The following is an 18,856-nucleotide window of genomic DNA, read 5'->3' as shown; positions in this document are numbered from 1 at the left end:
GGTAAGAAGCTGCTAAACCACCCCGAAATAGCCTTGCAGGAATTCAGACGGAGAATATGCCATATAAAGGCGTTTGAATGTTTTTTGTGGCATTCGCTGTTAGTTCAAAGACACAGGTCAAGCGTCAGGCACAGTCCTCCGACAAATCACTGGTCATTTAACATGGAGCTTCGCGCTTACTTTTTCTTTCACTGACAGGAAACTGATGGCATTGTGTAATGTGAACCAAATAACACTCCTGCTGGGGGACAGGAAGTGTCAAATGTTTTCTAACACACGACGAAATGTAAACACTTGTAAATCAACTTTACAAATACTTCAAAATGTAATAGCAGTAGGACCAGTGTAAATGAAGTATATTGCGTTTCTTGTTATACTCCCATATGATGGAAATACATTTATGAAAGGAATATAACAAACCAAAACTCTTAACGTATATGATAGTAAATGATAAGTGCAGAAATCCAATTAGTATATGCTACGATTTTTGTGTGCCATATGTTTAGCTGTAAAACAAACTGCATGCTTCGCCATTGCATGTTTGGTTGATAAACACTAAGGAAAGGTAATAAATCTGAATGGAAGTACTTTGAGTGGAATCCCAATTCACAGTTGAATGCCAGTTAATGGAATTGTACGTCTGTGGGTTAATGTACCTACGCACATTCTGTAAAATAACTAGAACTGAGAAAACAAACAAATCAGAGAGGAACGCCTTAGTAACATAACAAATCATAAAATAGCATGGTGTGACTTAAGTATAATGGGCCAGATGTAGGTAGCTAAAAAATTGCTAGTGGGAAATTTCGAGTCGTCGTGACTCGCAATTTCCTACTTGCAAAACGGTATCCAACAAGAAAAAGTGACTTCATTTTGCGACTCGCAAATGAAGTCGCACCGCAGATTGCGAGTCCGCTGTTTGCGAGGTCGCTTTTTGCGACCTCGCTAAAAACGGACTCGCAAATTGCGAGTGGGTGTCGCAAATTGCGACTGTGCCGCAAATTGCATGCAGGTGCAGCATAACAGTTTGAAAAACACTTCCTGGCTCTTGCTGATGACATCACAGCCAGGAAGTTAACAAATACACCTGGGAGGAGGGAGGACCACACCCTTTTCTAACTGCTGAGCAACCACCTGGAGGAACAGCAGCAAGAATGGAAGACTCTGGCAGTGCAGGCAGGAAGAGAAAACTGAAGTTTTCTGAAAAGGAACTTGAGGTGCTGACAGAGGAATGCTGCCAGCACCATGTCCAGCTTTTCGGAAGGGCTGCCCTGAGTGTTCCAGACACGGAAAAAAGGAGGATATGGAATGACATCCAGCAGAGGTTCAAAATGAGACATAGGAGTATAGAAGAGATAAAAAAGAGGTGGTATGACCTACGCTCCAGGAGCAAGGAGAGGGTGGCAGAGCACCTCTGGGAGATGAGGGGCACAGGAGGAGGCCCATCCACCGTCCCACCACCCACACCCATGGAGGAACTTGTGGAACAGACCCTTGAGCCTGAGGCAGTGGCTGGAATGGGAGTGCTGGACACGTCAGCGCCAGGGACATCAACAAGTGAGTATCATGAAACATGCATGTACACCCATAACTGCCATACCCCCACCCACCCAGTACACAGCAGCATGCACAACCAAACTAGCTCCATTCCAGACTTGCAACCACCAGAATGGTGCATTGTGGGCAATGTAGTTCAGTAGTCAGCTGATAGGCACAGTTTATTAGGAGGCATACAACAGATGTTAGATACTGACAGTGTGTTCCCTATGTACCACAGGTCTCCCACAAGACACCCCCACCAGCCAGTCCGTCCAGGGTGCAGAGAGCAGCCAACAGGCAGCACAGGAGTCCGAAGCAGCCACTACAGGGCCCAGCACCACACCACCACAGTCCCCTCCAGCTGCACCAATGGACATTGTGGAAATCGACACAGCACCTGGTCCCAGCCACAGTGTCATACAGCAGGACCCTGAAGCTCCACCACGTCGCAGACGCAGACTCCATGTCCCAGCAGTGTCCCAGGAGGATGTAGGTGACTCATCTATGTCCGCCGCGGAGGCAGCCCTCATATCTGGTCAGCGCCTGCAAACAAGGCAGATGAGAATAATATCAGGGGCAATGCAACGGATCGAGCGTAATTTCACCACAGGGCTGGCACAGGTGAACACACAGTTCACACGTGTGAACGAGAATGTCAGTGACCTTGCACTCTCCATACGTCAACTCGTAACAGAACTTGTGTCAGAGAGACAGAGTGCAAGGCGCCGTGAGCCGCAACTCGTACACAGGTTGGAACGCATGGCTGCATCCATCATCCGCCTGCCAGTCAACACCACAGTGCTGTCACGCCGTACTGTTAGTTTGCAGGTGGACGTGGGCCACTTTGCAGGGGATGTGGCTCGGGGACTGGGTCACATCAGCCACGCTGTGGACATGCTGGAGGCTAGACAGGTGGCTAAGGGCACGGAAGAGACACCTCAGGATAGTGAGGAGGGGTCCACCGTCAGCAGCGCATCTGCCACGGACACACGAGTCTTGAGGAGTGGCAGTGCACGTCAGGGGTCTTCTGACACACCGAGCACTAGCCATGCTGGGCGTCCCAGGAGGAGGTGTTGAGCCCATGCACTGCAGGACACATGAGGCACATGAAGTGAATGTGTCCTCATTGCAGGTGGACATTTACAGCCCCTTCACAAAAGTTCAGTTCTTCACTAATTAGGTTCACTTAATAAAAGTTCTTGTTTGTTCCACTTCACAACTGGGCTCTTTGTGTGTGACATTAGTGTGTGGTGACAGTTACCACGTACCTTCCAAAGTATTGGTTTGCAATGTCGTCCCGTCTCTATCTGCCTTGATTTGCAATGCTTCTATCCCCAGGATGGCGATGTGGTAACTCTTGCTCATCATCCTCCGAATCTGGGTCTTCAGGGGTGAGATGTAGCCCACGTCTGGTGGCAAAGTTGTGTAGTATAGCGCCTGCGCCAACGATCTTGAATGCTGTTATTGGGGCATACTGGAGAGCACCTCCACTTCTGTGGAGGCATCGGAATCTTGCCTTTAACAGTCCAAAGGTCCTCTCTATGACATTTCTGGTCCTCCTATGTGCACTGTTATATCGCCTCTCATTCTCATTGCTGGGTGTTAGGTACGGGGTAAGTATCCATGGTCGTAGCGCATATGCACTGTCACCTGTTTGGCAAAAATGGACAATGTTAGCAGGGCATGGATGGTTTCTACTGTGACCTGTGTGTATGTCTTCAGGGTGTCTGCATCAATACCTAAGAGATATCCATCTCCAAACTCTCCACGTTCTAGGTGTTGGTGTATCCCACTGTGCCTGAAAATGTAAGAGTCATGTGTATTCCCTGGAAATTTGGCTACCATGTCAGTGATGACATAATGGGCGTCACATACCACCTGGATGTTCAGTGAGTGGGTACACTTCCGGTTGCGGGACAGATATTCCAGATTTGCAGGAGGGCATATTTGTATATATGTCCCGTCTACACACCCTATTACATGAGGGAAGTTGGCAATCTTGTAGAATTCCAACTTGGTGCTGTTGATTTCTGCCTCATTTCTGGGTAGGTATATGTATCTAGACATGTGTGTGAGTATGGCATCTAAGAAACATCTGAAAAAACGTGAGAGTGCACTTTGGGATACCCCACCTGCCACAGCAATGACCCTCTGATAGCTACCCGAGGCCAAGCGGTGCAGTGAGCATAGCACTTGCACATGTGTGGGGGTGGCGCTGCCGCGCACAGTCTGGCGCTGCAGCTGCAGATTGAGTAGATCTATTAATTCTAATATTGCTGCACTGCTGAGTCTGTATTAAACATATATCTCCTCCTCTGTTTGTTGGAAAAGTGTCTGCCTGGTTCTGTATATCCCCTCCTGTCTCTGGCTCCTCCTCCTCCTCTGCTGTGCGGCATGGACTCTCCTCCTCCTTGCTATCACATATATCTTCGCCATCTTGAGTAACCCAGATGCCTTCTGGGTCTCCTTTTATACTTTGGTTATGGTTACCACCTGCTCTGAGTTAGTGGTAAATTGGGTGTGCAAAATGGGCTTATTGCGACTAGTCGCAATTTGCGAGTGGCTTTTTCATATGGTTTGCGACTCGCAAATTGCATCTCCCTATTTGCGAGTCGCACAATGGGGACGCAGAATTTGCGAGTCGTTAATGGCTCGCGTCGCAATTTGCGATTCGGAAATGGGGTTCTTGCATTCCATTTCTGATTTTGCGGGGTCGCAAATTGTGGTTCGGGCCATTTGCGACTCGCAAATTTTTGCTACATCTGGCCCTACGTATCTAGAATTGCCACCAGCTAAAATTAAACTGAAAAACAGAAAAAAACAAAATATGCAACAATAGATATCATTGACATTTATGCCAAAAATACATTAGCCCTACATCTAACATAACAAAACATAATCATGTGCATGTCTGTTGAGGAAGACCTCTCCCCCATCATCCCATACCCTCAGATGTCAAACCTCTAGATAATTTATAACCTGCTGGCTTTTTCAGATAACCAAGTCATGGGCAAATCTTGTCTTCTGTGAGGATCAGTTTCTCCAACAATAATCCACTGTACAGGGTAATATTTTTCAGATGGGGGTGAGATTGCACAACAGTAGGAGCCATCAGAAAGACCCTTCCAGTTTGATGCAGTGACCTACCTGTGTCTTTGAGAATACTGAGAAATCTCTCCAAGGTATGTGAAAGTAGCACCAGGAACATCTCCCAGTGTTCGTGGAGGAGGATGCAAGATGCCATACCTTGGCCCTGCAAATAGGGGTCATTTGACACAGTTACATGTGTCATGCCCTAGCGCTAAGTTATGCTCCTCAGTCAGCTGGGGCTGAAGACTAGCTTGCAAGTCTCACTCAACTTGTTAATGTCTGAACATTAAATAATATCCATTAGCAGGATTGTTCTTTAAAAATAAAATTTCATTCAGCTGAATGACAAAAAAGTACTAGAGCTCCAGCAAGATCTCTGACACAAATTCTAAATACAGGTAGTCATGTCCTCATCCAGCAATGGAACTGTACTCAACAGTTCAGTTTCAGTCATAGCAAACAGATTTGCATTTTTTCGTCCAGGTACATTGACAAAAAAGTATTAAACAGTGCGCTCTTCCCACTGCAGCTGCAATCCCAAGAGTTACTTGCAAATGCCAGAATGAGAATTTCATATCTTACTATCTTGTCTTCCCATGACATGCATAGCTGAGTTGTTTGTTAATTGTTGAAGCTTGTGCATGTACTAGTGCAATAGTGATGCACATGATTTGAACAAGAGGTAGTCAGTGTGTTTTTTTTGTTTTCTGGCCCAGACGCCCACACATCACAAACCCTGCCAACAAACCACCTACACCTCCACAAACCTACCTGCTCCTACTCCACAACCTCACCCTCAACCTATTCCGGTCTCAGAACTGCACAACAGGGCGCACAGATTACCATTCTTCCTCCTTCCCCTATGGGTGTGGACATGAACCCCCAATAAACAATCTATCTACCACACATTGATCGATGCTCACACTATATATACCAATCTTATAATTAACCCTGCACTATTTACATATGTACATATTTACATATAAATAAAAACTTTTATTGTTAAATATCTGTTGGGCTTTTCATCCTTGACGTGGTCTCCCTTAATTTTTTGCCTCTGTTCCCCAGGTTGTTGATGTGTGCTGGACTCTGATTTTACTGTTTTTGTTACTCTGGGCACTTTACCACTGCTAACCAGTGCTAAAGTGCAAGTGCTCCTTTACAAAATGTGTATGTAATTGGCTTATCCATGATTGGCATATTTGTCTGATTTATTAATAAGTCCCTAGTACAGTGCACTAGAGATGCCCAGGGCCTGTAAATCAAATGCTACTAGTAGGCCTGCTGCACTGGTTGTGCCACCCACATGAGTTGCTCTGTAATCATGTCTCAGACCTGCCACTGCAGTGTCTGTGTGTGCAGTTTTAACTGTAAATTCGACTTGGCAAGTGTACCCACTTGCCAGGCCTAAACCTTCCCTTTTCTTACACGTCAGACACCCCTAAGGTAGGCCCTAGGTAGCCCCAAGGGTAGGGTTCAGTGTATGGTTAAGGTAGGACATATAGGTGGTCATTACAACCCTGGCAGTCGGTGTTAAAGCAGCGGTAAAACCACCAACAGGCCGGCGGTAAAAAAAATGGAATCACAACCGTGGCAGAAACCACCAACATAGAGAGCCACTTGAACACTCAGACCATCACGGCGGTACAAACAAACACCGTGGCGGTAACCACCAACAGACAGGCGGAAGACAATGTACCGCCCACAGTATCATGAGAGGCCAATCTGCCACCTTTTCCGGGGTGGATTCACCGCAAACAAAAACACAGCGGAAACAGGACTTGAAAGGGAAAACGCTCACCTCTACACACCCCACGAGGAACAAGGACGCCATGGAACCGGAACTCCAGATACTCCCTGTCTTTGTCTTCCTGCTCCTCTACCAGGAGCACGAATGCCGGTGGGGAAGACCACGGTGAGTACTGCACCTACAACACAGGGGAGGGGGGAGGGAAAAGAGAGTGACACACACACGCAACACGAAAAACCCCCACCCTCACCCACTACAACACAAACACTAATACATGTTGATACATTACAGTTACACCCCCCAACCCCCTCGGAAGAATGCAAAGACAAAAGGAAATGATTTGAACGTTTGTAATCTATTAAAATCAAGTATTCAAAAATATATATACACTATAAACAAATATATACACCAAGAATACAGGTCCAGGTATTGCACCATTAAAGTCTGTAGACCACTGGGCCCAAAATGCATGGGCAAGGCCAAAAACTCAATACCCGATCAAAACAGAGAGAACACTGCAGGGGCATCAGATAGAAACACAACAGGAACCTCAGGGGGAAGGGAAGGAGGGGGCACCTCAGCCGGATGAGTGCCCGACGCCAGATCCACGAGGGGGCTCCATGCCCACTGCTGTATCCTGGGGAGTGAGTGCAAAGCCACAGTCTCACATGTCTTTTCAGTGGGTGGTTTGCCCACTGCTGTATCCTGGGGAGTGCAAAGCCACAGTCTTGCAAGTCTTTTCAGTGGGTGGTTTGCCCACTGCTGTATCCTGGGGAGTGCAAAGCCACAGTCTCACAAGTCTCTCAAGTGGGTGGTTTGCCCACTGCTTTATCCTGGGGAGTGCAAACCCACAGTCTCACAAGTCTCTCAAGTGGGTGGTTTGCCCACTGCTTTATTCTGGGGAGTGCAAAGCCACAGTCTCACAAGTCTTTTCAGTGGTTGGTTTGCCCACTGCTGTATCCTGGGGAGTGCAAAGCCACAGTCTCACAAGTCTTTTCAGTGGGTGGTTTGCCCACTGCTGTATCCTGGGGAGTGCAAAGCCACAGTCTCTCAAGTGGATAACAGTCTCCACTGGTTCTGGAGGGGGCTTTGTGTCCAGAGTGCTTCATCTTGCCAAGGACTGAGGTAGTGGATGTGATATTCCACTGGTTCTGGAGGGGGCTTTGTGCCCAGAGTGCTTCATCCTGCCAAGGACTGAGGTAGTGGATGCCTTTCTCCACTGGTTCTAGAGGGGGCTTTGTGCCCAGAGTGCTTCATCCTGCCAAGGACTGAGGTAGTGGATGTAAATCTCCACTAGTTCTGGAGGGGGCTTTGTGCCCAGAGTGCTTCATCCTGCTAAGGACTGAGGTAGTGGATGTAAATCTCCACTGGTTTTGGAGGGGGATTTGTGCCCAGAGTGCTCATCCTGTTCGTGGCGGCCTCAGTAGCATCGGAGCTTTCGGCGCTCATTAGCCTGCGGTGCTTGTGGCTGCGATGTCCTTGGCAGCGCTGCTTGTGACGGCGGTGTCCTTGCAGCGGTGCTGGTTGCGGTGGTGTCCTGTGAAGCAGGGCTTGTGGCGGCGGTGTCCTTGGCAGTGGTGCTGGTGGCGGCGGTGTCCTGTGAAGCGGAGCTTGTGGCAGAGGTGTCCTTGGCAGTGGTGCTGGTGGTGGCGGTGTCCTGTGAAGCGGTGCTTGTGGCGGCGGTGTCCTGTGAAGCGATGCTTGTGGCGGCGGTGTCCTTGGCAGCGGTGCTGGTGGTGGCGGTGTCCTTGCCAGCGGTGCTTGTGGTGGCGGTGTCCTTGGCAGCGGTGCTGGTGGCGGCGGTGTCCTTGACAGCGGTGCTTGTGGTGGCGGTGTCCTTGGCAATGGTGCTGGTGGCGGTCTTGTCCACCGTGCAGGTTTGTGGTGACTTGCCTTTCTTTCTGTGCCCCTTCCCCACTTTGGATGGTGGCGCAGCTGTCTTCCCACTCCCAACTGTACTCCTGGGAGAGCCTTTGGTGCCAGATGTTTTGCCTTTCTCCCGCCGGGCAGTGGCCAACTTTTTATGCTTCTGAGGTGGGAGACTGTCCTTGGTCTGGCTCCTTCGCACACTGGCTGCCCTGCTGCTTGGCACACTCCAGAAGCCGGTTACTGCTGGCACCACTGTTCCCACTGATGTGGTGGCTGAGGTGCTGGGTTGGGACCTGGAAAGGCGGGCCCTAGAGGACTGAAGGGGTGGATAAGGTGAGGGGAAGAGGTCAAGGTTGGACAGGAAAAGATTTTGGGACACACTGGGACGGGTAGATGGAGGGGGTTTGGGAGTGGAGGAAGAGGTAGTGGTTGTAGGAGGTGTACGTTTGCTGACTTTGGGTGAAGGTGCATGGGCTGGAGACTGTCGTGAGGTGGATGGCTGTTGGGTGGGTGTGTGGCTGCGTTTGTGTACTTTAGGATGTTGGCTCACAGACAAACTTGGAGAGGACACAGGGGATGTATGAATGGAAGTGGGGGTGGTGAGTGCTTGTGAGCGGGGTGTGGTTATGGGTGTGCTGGTGATGTAGTGCATGCAGGTGTGAGTGGAGACGAGACGAGGAGGGAGAAGAGGAGGAGGGGGACACAGTGGAGGCAGTGGATGTTGGTATGTCTGCATGGGTATGATGCTTGTGTGAGTGCCTGTGGGATGTGAGGTGCTCATGTTTGCCAGAGCTTCCCTTGTGTGTTGAGGTATGTGCATGGTGGTCTGAGGGTGTGCTTGGGATAGGCTGAGGTACAGGTGATTGGGTCTGGGTGGAGGAAGTTGGGGGGGAGGCTGGACACAGGGCCAATGGCTGCCATCAGTGCTGGGGCCAGAGTCTGAAAAGCTCTCTGTTGGGCTGCCTGACCAGAATGAATGCCCTCCAGGTATGCATTGTTCTCTTCCAACTGCCTCTCTACACCCTGGATGGCGTTCAAAATGGTAGACTGCCCAACAGTGAGGGACCTGAGGAGGTCAATGGCCTCCTCACTGAGGGCAGCAGGGCTGACAGGGGCAGGGGCTGAGGTGCCTGGGACGAAGGAGATGCCCACCCTCCTGGGTGAGAGGCCACGGGTCACACCCTGAGGGGCTGCTGGCAGGGCGGTGCTGGTAGGGGTGGTGGCGGCTGTACCTGTAGATGCGGGGAGCACAGAGGGGCCCGCCACCGCAAGGAGCTCCCATCAGAGGAGGAGTCCATGTCGCTGGTCTCAGCTCCTGTCCCCGCCGTGGAGCTCCCTTCGCTCTCCGTCCCACTGGTGGCTTCAGACTTCGTTGTCTCACCCTCCAGGGCCATGTGGGATGCAGCTTCCTCCTGCTCCGGTGTCACTGCTCCTCCGCCTGATGATGCTAACGCACACAAGAACAGGGAAACCACAAAAAGGGGGGGAAGACAGAAGAAAGACATGTTGAGTGCATGCAACACCGCTACCGTTGGCGGAAACTACAGACACAGAAGCCCCCTGCACTACGCCGTGCACTTTAAGTTCCCTAATTAATCACAAGGACGTGGGGTACAAGGCCTATGCCCGATTGCTGCACACATGGAAGTCACAGGTGTAGTTGGCTCTGTACACAGGTGGGGTGGGGTGCCACATGGCCTGCCTTACCAAGGGACCTTGCCTACTAAACTCGCCCTGGCCTAGGGGAACCTACAGCCCACCTCCCCCACCCAGATACCTCCAATGCGCGCAGAATCAGCTGAATGAGAGTGTACTCACCCCCTTGTGGTTGCTGTGATGCCCTCAAGCGCCCATCCAACTCCGGATCCACCCCCGCCAGGATATGGAACATCAGGGGGGTCATGGTGTGACGGGCACCCCTCCCACGTTGGGAGGCCATCCCCAGCTGGGCCTCCGCATCTTCTGTCTCCAGCTGCGAATGTCCTCCCATCTTTTCCGGCAGTGGGTGCTCCGACTGTGGTGGACCACCCGGGTCCGGACTTCTTTTGCGATGGCACGCCAAATATCCTTCTTCTGGTGGGCGCTGACCTACAGGAATAGTACAGGGGAAAAGGAGAAGATATAACCGTCCGCACCCTCACAGTCATTGGCGTGCATCCCTACCCTTGCCATGACGCACATCCACTCACCGTCATTTCATGGACGCCTCATTCTCCCCCCACTTTCTTCCATCCATAACACTCCACACAGGCATTGCCCATTCAGCATGCTCACAGTGTACATACCTGTTTGTCTGGAGGACCGTAGAGTAGCGTGTACTGGGGGAGGACCCCATCCACTAGTTTCTCCAACTCCTCTGTGCTGAAGGCAGGGGCTCTTTCCCAGACACATGAGCCATTGCCTCTTCCAAACTGAGGTCACAGCAGCACTTGCAGCATAGGTCCTCTCCTGTCGAAGATCATGTATCAAGTGAGTGAACAGAGAGAAAATGGCGGTCACGTCCGCGCCGGTGCCTACTGTCACCGCCAGCGTACATCGTCATTGGCTCCTGGGACCCATAGGGTCCAATGTTAACCAATGCAGGATTGCGTTGCGGTCTTCGACCGCCTACCGCGACACTGTACAACACCAGCGCAGTTACCTCATATCCCCTTGTCCTACATTACATGTCATGCAGCCGCCATTTCAGGGGGCCACAAGCATTAATTTGAAATGCGTCACACATATCTAGGCCTTCCATACACACTAATACAGGCACATAGCAGATTTAAATAAATGTGGAATCAAGTTGTGTTTTCGTACCTCAGTGTTGGCTGACTCTCTGCTTGCTGTTCTCCTCCATAGAGCACATCCGCTTGGGCAGGTGAGGAGATGGCGGCATCCTCCGGTGTACAGACCGCTGGTGGACCTGTCGACAATGGAGGAGCGACATGTAATTGTCACATACAGACTGGACCGTGCCACAATCCATGAACTGTGTGCCCAGTTGGAGCCAGATCTAATGTCAGCTATCCGCCACCCCACAGGAATCCCCCCTCTAGTGCAGGTCCTGTCAGTACTTCATTTCCTGGCAAGTGGGTTTTTTCAAACTACAGTGGCCATAGTATCAGGGATGTCCCAGCCTATGTTCTCCAACGTGTTGTCCAGAGTATTGTCTGCCCTGCTGAAACACATGCGAAGCTACATCGTTTTCCCTCAGGTGGAGGATTTGCCTACAGTGAAAGGTGACTTCTATGCCCTGGGACATATCTCCAACATCATTGGTGCCATTGATGGGACACATGTGGCCTTGGTCCCCCCGCAGGAGTGAACAGGTGTACAGAAACCCTAAGAGTTACCATTCGACGAATGTGCAGATGGTGTGTTTGGCCGACCAGTACATCTCCCATATGAATGCCAAGTTTCCTGGCTCTGTGCATGACGCTTACATTCTGAGGAATAGCAGCATCCCTTATGTGATGGGGCAACTCCAGAGGCACCGTTTGTGGCTATTAGGGGAGGACATGGACCCTATACAGTGTGACTAGGTGTCTGGGTCTGGGGATATCCCTAAGAGTTAGTGTGTGTCTAACAGTTGTCCCTCGACATTTGCAGGTGACTCTGGTTACCCCAACCTGTCATGGCCAGTGACCCCAGTGAGGAATCCCAGGACAAGGGCAGAAGAACACTACAATGAGGCCCATGGGCGAAGTAGGAGGGTTATAGAGAGGACCTTCGGCCTCCTGAAGGCCAGGTTCTGGTGTCTCCATATGACAGCTGGTTCCCTATTCTACTCACCAAAGAAGGTGTGCCAGATCATCGTGGCCTGCTGTATGCTTCACAACTTGGCTTTGTGACGACAGGTGCCTTTTCTGCAGGAGGATGGTCCAGATGGAGGTGTAGTGGCAGCTGTGGAGCCTGTGGACAGTGAAGATGAGGAAGCAGAAGAAGAGGATATCGACAACAGAGACACAGTGATTCATCAATACTTCCAGTGAGACACAGGTAAGAAGACATCACTGCCTGCTACATCTGACCCTTGTTCTACCTCTCATCTGTCTGTCACTTTCACCCAGTGTATGGACCCTGAGTTGTCACTTTCCCTTTCAATTTCACAGATGTGGGTCATTGTGTGACATCTGCTTTGTTTCTGTGTGACATCGGTATGTTGACAGTCGCAATTGTGGTCGTAAGAGTTTGTGGATAATGTGGGTGTGTGTTTTATATTGTATTGGGTGTGTGGGAGTGGTGTGTGTATGTGTATCAGGTGTGTGTATTTCAATTTGTCCAATGTGGTAGTGTTTTGTAAGAGTGTATGTATTTTGAGCGCCGTGGTGTGTACTGACAATGGAATACCGTGGTTGAAAGACCGCCGCGTGGATTTGTGGGTCGTGATAGTGTAGGCGTATTCCTGTTGGCGTGACGGTGTCGGTTTTGTTATTGCCAGTTTATCACTGACCTTTGGTGTGGTGGACTTGTGTGGGTGTCTCGATTTTGGCGGATTCCGAGCTGAGGGTCGTAATAGCTGTGGCGGTATTCCGCTGCCGCGGTGGTGTGTTGGCGGTCTTCTGCACGACGGAAAGCGGCATTTACCGCCAATTTTGTAATGAGGGCCATTGTAATGTGGTTTACATGTCCTGACAGTGAAATATTGCTAAATTCGTTTTTCACTGTTGCAAAGCCTGTCCCTCTCATAGGCTAACATGGGGGCTACCTTTAAATCTGATTAAAGTGTAAATTCCCTTTGGGAGCGGATGGACATGTGCAGTTTGGGGTCTCTGAGCTCACAATTTAAAAATAAATCTTTTAGTAAAGTTGATTTTAAGATTGTGTATTTGAAAATGCCACTTTTAGAAAGTGGGTATTTTCTTGCTTATACCATTTCTGTGACTCTGCCATTGTGTGTTGAGGGGCTCTGCCAAGCCCCATGGTGTGTAGCACCACTTTGGTTTGCTTTCTTTGCATTGTCTCTCTCATGTTTTGTTGCTTGCATTTCTCAAGCGCTCCTACAGATATGTTATAGAGGGCAAGTGCAACTGACAGCTGGGGATGTCAGTGTGGTTGAGAAAGGGGAGGTATGAGTTGGGAATTTCTTATATATTGTGGTACATTCTGTGTGGTCTGGTTGTGAGCTGAATTACTATACCCCAATACCTGGAGTTCACACCACACTCTACTACCACTACACACAGGAATGGCGCCCCTTAAAAAGAATTTGTTTTGATATCCTGGAACATTCGGGGTCTAAATGACCACTGCAAACCCCATTGAAAGCTTGCCTATTTAGATCTCCACTCTTAAAAAACAAGAAAAAAAACATGTAGTAGTCAAAGAGACTAATTGGAGAACATAAAGGTTTTCAAAAGCTTTCTGAGGTATTTGAATGATTGTTCAGATGGAAAATTAAAAGGTAATAAGCAGCCAGCCACTGAAAAACTGCAATCACTGGAAGTGGCTGTTCTTGTTCTCTGGACAGTGAGAACAAACAAATAAGCTCAGAGCCCTTAGATGACAGGAAATTTTGCACCAGCTAACTTTAGCAGTAATAGAATGTGGGATTTATTGATGGACAGCGCTGTAGATTATAACCATATCCTTGAAAACAATTCTTTGACAAACCGGAAAAAGGAGAAACCTGAAAGTGTCTATTTGCCTCATATCTTGAGGGACATATTATATTATTTATGGCCAAGTGGCTAAGGGCAGCAAGTCACCTTTGCATCACAGGGCAAGGGCAGGAATGCGCCTTATTTATCCCTATACAGTGCATTCCTTTCCTTTCCGCAGCACTGGTGCACAATGGGCTGTCTAGGGCCACTGCAGACATAGTGCAACCATTGCATATAGGTTTAGGTTTGTGCAGGAAGGCTCACCTTTCTGCACAGCAGCAATTACATGAGGCGTTTTCCTATTTCTATTTGTGCTGTAGAATGCAGCACACATAGAAAGAAGAAACAAACATTTGCAGTGCAATGGGTCTCGCATTTGTTTGAGTTAGAGCTATTGCCGTTGTAAATTCATAACTGGACTTTTCTTGCCACATACATTTGTCAACCCTGCCTCATAATTTGGTCTTTTCCTGCCACATAATTCCAGTGGCCCTGCATATGACTAATGCACTTCCATTTACCTTTTTCCCCCATCTACAGCCAAAAATGAAAATGTTGCCATTTAACATCTTAATTGAAATATGTAATGCTAATTCCAATAGAGTACCACTTTCACCACCCCACCATCAGAGTAGCTTGCTGGCTAACACAATTCCCAAAATAAGACACCTACGGAGGAGTAACAAGAGAAATAAACTAGAAGGGTCTCCCAAACATATCAAGAGTGTTCAAATAGTCATAGCGTAAAAAGGATATTAAATTGGCCAGAATCATGATAATCATTTCAATAAGGAGAGATAAATAAAACATATACAATTATCATATAAACCCAATAAAAACCTTTATCAGAAATAAACACTTGGCATTAGACTGTAATGCTGAGAACACCACATAGAGGACACCACAATGTAAATAGAATTTATAAGAAACACAGCCATGTTAACATATAGTTAGCCCCAGGAGGGCATAACCTCATGAAAAGAAAATGACTGAAAGTATTGAGGTGTAACCATATATTTAGCTCCTAGAGAGTGTAATGCATTGCACACTTTCAGGACTAACAGGGCCTCTTCAATGATATTACAAGCAAGACTCTTAAACACAAACAACTCTCAGCTGTAAAACAAATGTTCCAATCATGAGAAAGGTTAAAAAGACACTGAATGGAGGGAGAGGTTATTATTTTGGGGTCCCCACTAACCTAGTGTGGGGACCCAGAGATGATTGAGACAGAAAGAGCAGGTTGTAGTAAATGTTTTGAAGACCACCCTATTTTCCTAGGACCACCACAGGCTGAGTTATGAGCAAAATCCTTTTGTAAAAGAATGCCCTGCAAAGCATTATGGGATAACTGAGTGAAGAAAATATTGTAGCATGTTGACTGTAATGGTCAGAACAACCCCTAGAGAACATCATAATAAAAGTATCATTTGTAAGAAACATGGTCATATAGCCATATAATGACCCTCTAGAGAACTTAACCACATGGAGATAGAATGGCACAAAGTATTGTAGTGTAACCAAATATTTAACCCCTAGAGAGCGTAGTGCCTTACACATTTTCAGGCCTAGCAGGCCGGTTGCAGTTCTAAGACCCTTATAACACAAACTACTCCAAGCTGTAAAACAAAAGTTCCAACCATAAAAGAGCTTAAAAAGGGGTTGAATGGTAGACATGGTTATTATTTTAGGGTCTGCACTAACCTAGTGTGGGGACCAAGAGAGGATCTAAACAGAAAGAGCGTGTCATGCTGAATGTTTTGGTGGTGGTCCCATTGTCCTAGGACACAGGCAGAAAATGTTTTGAAAAAGAATGCTTAAAAAGCATTATGGGGCGACTTTTCCTGAGTCCAGTGAATATTGTAGTATCAGCTCTCCCGCTATGCCGGGAAAGCTGTGTTGCAGTTTTCTGTGTTTTTTAGTAAAGCATTTATCAATTATAAGTGTTTTTGGGAAAGCTGTAGAGTGTGAAGGGGAGAACCAAAAGAAATGACTCTGATTAGGTAACAGTATGAAATGACTCTGATTAAGTAACTGTGTGAACAATGTGACCAGTGCTCCAATACCGCCGATTAAGTTTGCTCTGTTGGTGCTGTGAGCACTGTGAGTGCTGTGAGGGCCATGGCTGCCCTGGAGCAGGAAGGGGAGAGACAAAAAAAAATGTGTTCACCCACGCTGAAGTATTTCAGCAATTGTGCAATTATCCATGTAACAAGTCAGTCTGCAAGGCAGTTACAAAACTGCCCAAAAGCGGGACAAACATAAAGCAGTTACCAATGACATCAAGAGATTTTTGAAAGACAAGCCCACGAATGATTGAAAGTGATGAACAGGAGGTGAGCCTGGTTAAAAGCCCACAATACTTACAACAGGGTAGAGCGCTTGCGTGCTCCACCTAAAAATGATGAGAAATATATTTCTCCTTGCTACCACTAACCTGGGAAGGCATAGGGTTTTCTTGTATTCCCAGGTCTACCACTTCTAGAAATCCAGAAATGCATTGAAATCCATGGATGTTGGGGGGGAACATCCATGCAACACCCATTAAACACCTCCGTGGCGCAGAGTTAGAAAAAACAGCCATTTGCACTGCGTTGCTTTACTCAAGATCCATGATGCGACTCAGGGCCACATAAGGTGCTCTTGCATGGCTTTATTTTTGAGTTGCGTTACGCATGCACCACATTGTGTGGTGCAAGTGTGACACAACTTGTGTAAAAAATATAGCCCCAAGTATGCAACCATGTTTTGAATTAGTTGTAGCTTAAATTTTGCAGGAGTGAGTAGAAGAGAGAAACTAAAAAATCAAGCCTGGATTAAATAACAAAATTCCTAACAAGGGTGAGAAATCTGTTGTCAAGAAACCAAAGGATATCCTGGCTAGTTTTAGCTGTAAATATCTGGTACATGCAATTACATAGAGATATGAACCACATTAAATTGGTTTCAAGATGAATGCTTAGATTCTTCAACACGATGCCAGTTGGCCTGAACCTGGTTAGTAAGTTGGGAGGGGCAACGGTCTCCAACCAAGCTTGCAGCATCCCCTCTATCCACCAATTTACAGAGGGCATCCACAACAGATACCACTACGAGTTTGGTTCTTTCACCCGATCTGAAGCCTGTCTGGAAAAGTTCACGCTGTCCATTCACTCAAAGTTTTTTTTTTTTTATTGACTCAAAACAAGTTTTGAAGGAGTTTGAAATAAAAATAAAAAGAAGATTTTGTTTAGTGAAATAATGTAATTTAATCTGTTAGAGATCGTGGATCATTTAACACAAACTCTTACAACAGCTTACTCATATCAATAAGTACCCCAACACACACACACCGAAAAAAAGTTTTAAAAAAACAAAAAAAAGCATGTTAGTCTTCACGATTCAAGTGTTTATCTCTATCTATATAGTTATGTATATGTGGTCAAGTATGGCCGCATGGGAAACAGACCCAGCCTTTCTGTATTGCCTCTTTCAGCAAAATCCATTGCACTCTGGAAGCAAGCAAAGATTCAACCGTGAGAAAGACCTTCTGGAAATGCAACAAAATTTTGTTAGTCTTTGCTTGTGAAGTGCAGCAGATTTTGTTGAAATGGGATACATATATATATATATATATATATATATATATATATATATATATATATATATTCTTCAGTAAATGTATATACATATTCACTAAACTCCCTTGTTTTCCTTAATAGTTGAAAATGGGTGTTACATTGTTGAACAATGAATGATACTTCGTGATTAGTTCAGAACATGGATTAACACTGATGTAGGCTGTTTAGCCACAAGGGAGTTTATCATTCATTGATATGTTGCATTGTATTGTATTGGTTCATTTATAGAGCACATTCCGGCAAAAGCATCGAAGCGCTAATCTGACCGAGAGCTAGGGGAGCAGCACAAGCTACCAACAGGAATACCTATTGCGCAAAGAGCCAGGTTTTTAGGCTTTTTCTAAAAGTAAAATGAGTTGCAATTTGTCGTAGCATGAAAGGCAGAGCGTTCCAAAGCCTCGCCGCTTCCACCCTAAAGGCACAGTCTCCCCACCTAACCTTGTTACAGTGAGGAAGGTGATCATATATTTGAAGGAAGATCTCAGATATCTAGTCGGTTGATACAATTGCAAAGAAGACTTCAAATAGTCATAGCCCTCCGACTGTAAGGCTCTATGAGTAAGACAGAGGCGGTCATTCTGACCCTGGCGGTCAAAGACCGCCAGGGCGGAGGACCGCGGGAGCACCGCCGACAGGCCAGCGGTGCTCCAATGGGGATTCCGACCGCGGCGGTAAAGCCGCGGTCGGACCGGCAGCACTGGAGGTCTCCCGCCAGTGTCCCGCCGCCCCATTGAATCCTCCAAGGCGGCGCAGCTTGCTGCGCCGCCGAGGGGATTCCGACCCCCCCTACCGCCATCCAGATCCCGGCGGTCCGACCGCCGGGAACCGGATGGCGGTAGGGGGGGTCGCGGGCCCCTGGGGGCCCCTGCAGTGCCCATGCCACTGGCATGGGCACTGCAGGGGCCCCCGTAAGAGGGCCCCTAAATGTATTTCACTGTCTGCTGCGCAGACAGTGAAATACGCGACGGGTGCAACTGCACCCGTCGCACAGCTTCCACTCCGCCGGCTCGATTCCGAGCCGGCTTCATCGTGGAAGCCTCTTTCCCGCTGGGCTGGCGGGCGGCCTGAAGGCGGCCGCCCGCCAGCCCAGCGGGAATGTCAGAATTACCGCCGCGGTCTTTCGACCGCGGAACGGTAACCTGACGGCGGGACTTTGGCGGGCGGCCTCCGCCGCCCGCCAAGGTCAGAATGAGGGCCAGAGTGTCTTGAAAATAATTCTCTTTTTAATCAGTAAACAATGGAGAGATATCAAACAGCCTCTAGCCGATGCGGACTGGGGAAGATTCAGAATAAGGCGCGCTGCCGTATTCTGGATAGACTGAAGTTTGTCAAGGGACGTTTTGTTCGCATTTAGCAGTAGCGCATTGCAGTAATCAAGTCTTGAGGTGACTAGCGCCAGC

This window comes from Pleurodeles waltl, chromosome 6 (genome assembly GCF_031143425.1).
Source record: "Pleurodeles waltl isolate 20211129_DDA chromosome 6, aPleWal1.hap1.20221129, whole genome shotgun sequence".
Lineage (NCBI taxonomy): Eukaryota > Metazoa > Chordata > Amphibia > Caudata > Salamandridae > Pleurodeles > Pleurodeles waltl.
This window is presented reverse-complemented; position numbering follows the sequence as displayed.